The sequence below is a fragment of the Salvelinus sp. IW2-2015 genome, linkage group LG1 (assembly GCF_002910315.2).
Source record: "Salvelinus sp. IW2-2015 linkage group LG1, ASM291031v2, whole genome shotgun sequence".
Classification (NCBI taxonomy): domain Eukaryota; kingdom Metazoa; phylum Chordata; class Actinopteri; order Salmoniformes; family Salmonidae; genus Salvelinus; species Salvelinus sp. IW2-2015.
Genome location: NC_036838.1, coordinates 55,909,483 through 55,912,869, shown reverse-complemented (window position 1 = coordinate 55,912,869; position 3,387 = coordinate 55,909,483).

Here is a 3,387-nt window from a genome sequence, read left to right as displayed (position 1 = left end):
AAGCCTATACCAAACAAAATGGCGAAATATGCGTGTTTAAAATATTTCGACAGAAAACACGATTTACTCATATTAAATATTGCTTACTTTGAGCTGTTCTTCCATCAGATTCTTGGCAATGTATCCTTTCTATGTTATAAACGTCTTTGGTCGTAGATGTCCTCTGTCCTTCGAAATGTTCCACCACCAACGACCGACACCCTAAAACGTGTCCAAACTTTCAGAGTGCACAACAAAGAAATTCCTCAAAATCGCACTAAACGGATATAAATTGATATAAAAACGGTTCAAATTAACTACATTATGATGGTTTTAACAACTATAACGACTGAAAACATGACCGGAGAAATATTGCTGGTTAGAAAACGATTTGGAACGAGGCAGGTCCGATGGCCTTGACGCTTCAGGCGCACGTTGAGAAAGGGGTCTCTGTACATTTAGTCTTTTATAATGGCTGTGAATGTCCCATCGATTTCATTGAAAACGTGATGACGTACAGACACCCAGAGGAAGACGTAGGCAGTTCGTTCTTCAAGCATTCACTGTCGCCTTATAAACAGACCCCAGATCAGAGGTAAAAATTTCTGAAATCTGAACCTCGTCATGAAAAGTTGCTGTAGAAATTGTCTGTACCACTCAGAGACAAAATTCCAACTTCTATAGAAACTAGAAGGTGTTTTCTATCCAATAATAACAATAATATGCATATTGTACATCAAGAATTAGCACGGAGCCAGTTAATTTGGAGACACAAAAATGCTAATGGAACAGCACCCCCTATAGTTGCAAGAAGTTAAGAACAAGTGCTATCTTTAATTATATGTAAAACATGTATCTTTCATCAAAGTTTATGATGAGTATTTCTTTATGTGATGTGCTCTCTGTAATTACTCCGGATATTTGGAGGCATTTCTGAAATTGGCGCCAATGTAACATGTCTGTATAAGTAATGGCACACATGGCCATTCCATGACTAGCGCGCGTGACCAGGAACTAGCATTCTGCCAGACCACTGACTCAAATAGCTCCCATCCRGCCCCACATCACACTAGAGGCTTCATTCCACGTTCTACTGACTGTTGACATCTAGTGGAAGGCGTAGGATGTGCAAACAGATCCATATATTACAGGGAATTGAATAGGCGATGACTTTCACATCGACCCTTCTCAGAATTCTCACTTCCTGTTTGGAAGTTTGCCTGCCATATGAGTTCTGTTATACTCACAGACATAATTCAAACAGTTTTAGAAACGTCAGAGTGTTTTCTATCCAATAGTAATAATAATATGCATATATTATCATCTGGGACAGAGTAGGAGGGAGTTCACTATGGGCACCAATTCATCCAAAAGTGAAAATGCCAAAGAATGCCAAATGCCAAAGAATCCCAAAGAAGTTAACTGCACAAATCAGTTGACAGCATGTGTGGGTATGGATGTGTATCATAACCTTACAGCTCAGTCTGCGATAATGGACCAGAACTCCATTGCACTTCAGTAATAAATTACTCAAAAAACTCAATTTATCTTGATGGTCAGAGTTACACCTGGATGGTACATCTTGTATTGTCGTTACATGGTTTAGATTTTTCCATTATGGAATTTTTCATATTAAACATTGAAGAAAAGCAGCTTGGGAAGGCCCTTTGTTGTTAGACAGGTAACCATACGCTTTTAAACTGTGACCGCTGTCTCCACTTGACATCCAGGGCCATGCACACGCAGAGAGAAACTACTGGCTCCCTGACAGATACCACTGCAGGCTTTGGCAGCAGGTAAAAACCGCACTTGATATCACATTGATCTTAATGTCATTTGAGGTCATATCATTTCCACTGTGTATGGACCAAGGAGGAAGGTGGATATGTGCAACAAAAATACATCTATTGACTATTCTTAGGGGTCATAGAGTTTGCCTGAAATGTACACTCCATGAGTGTTTGCTGAAGTTGGTGTGAATCTACCAACTTGAAGGTTCATGTTACTGTTAAAAACAAACCAAAAAGCTATCTATTTATATGTGTGTGGTCTGTGCTGTACTCAGGTTAGTATTTTTCTTCATACATCTTGTTCTGGAGGCAATTTTGCAGAGTGCTCACTAGCTGGCACAGCCACAAAGTCATAAAATCTGATTTTAAAMCTAACCCTAACCCTTTAACCTTAACCTTAACCCTAACCTTAACCACACTGCTAATCCTAATGCCTAACCCTAACCATATATTAAGACCAAAAAGCTAATACATATATTTTTCTATTGTAATTTTTACAATATTACCAAATTTGACTTTAAAGCTGGCCCATCTAGCGGAAACACTCAGTTCTGCCTCAAGGACAAAACTCATCCCTATAAACGTCAACTTGCGTGCTGTACCATGGATTGCCTATGGCAAACCTTTAACTATATTTTTAAGTCCATTTCCTATTGTCCAGACAAGCTGTTTTCACTTTGTTGAAGAGGGATCAGAGAGAATAAGAGAGAGGTGAATAGCTTGTGTTAGAGAAAATGCTGAAAATGTGAAAGCTCAGACCGGAGACATGTCAGATATTCCCTATTGACATGAGCGTGTGTGCATGAGCGTGTGTGCATGAGCGTGTGTGCATGAGCGTGCGCATGTGTGTGTTTATATGTGTGCGTTCATGTGTGTTTGTGCATTAGTATGTGTGCGAGTCTGTCTGCATGGATTATGGGGTCCAGCCAGCCTTAATCTCAGATGCAGTTTAATGAGTTTTCCCAAAAACACCAAATGTTCACTAGAACCAAAAGCACACAAATTCGAAGGTTTAATCAAACACCATTCAATCCTTGATGAAAATTTGAAGGTTTCTGCTCTCAACAAGATTTGCTGGCCACAAATGCAGTTATTTAATCATGGTAAACTAGCAAAATAGCTTAACTTTCTCAACTAATTTCTGCATCAGGTGTAAAATGGACACAGTTTAAAAATCACAATAAAAAGTGTAATCATATCAGTTATTAACTCCTTTCCCATCAACACCACATATAAACACTGTACTGCCTGTCCCCTGTGTGTGTGTGTGTGTGTGTGTGTGTTGTCTGCTGTTGTGTGTGTGTGTGTGTGTGTGTGTGTGTGTGTGGTGTGTGTGTGTGGTGTGTGTTGTGTGTGTGTGTGTGTGTGTGTGTTGTGTGTGTGTGTGTGTGTGTGTGTGTGTGTGTGGTGTGTCGTGTGTGTGTGTGTGTGTGTGTGGTGTGTGTGTGGTGTGTGGTGTGTGTGTGTGTGTGCTGTGTGTCTATACAGAGGTGGGAGTCCTCAGGTACAGTATGGAGGTGTATGACAGGGAGGTTGGATTGGATGCATGCCCCTGAGGTGTTACTGTGTTTGCTTACTCTACCAGGAGCTGGTAAGATCCAGTCCCAATCTCTCTCTT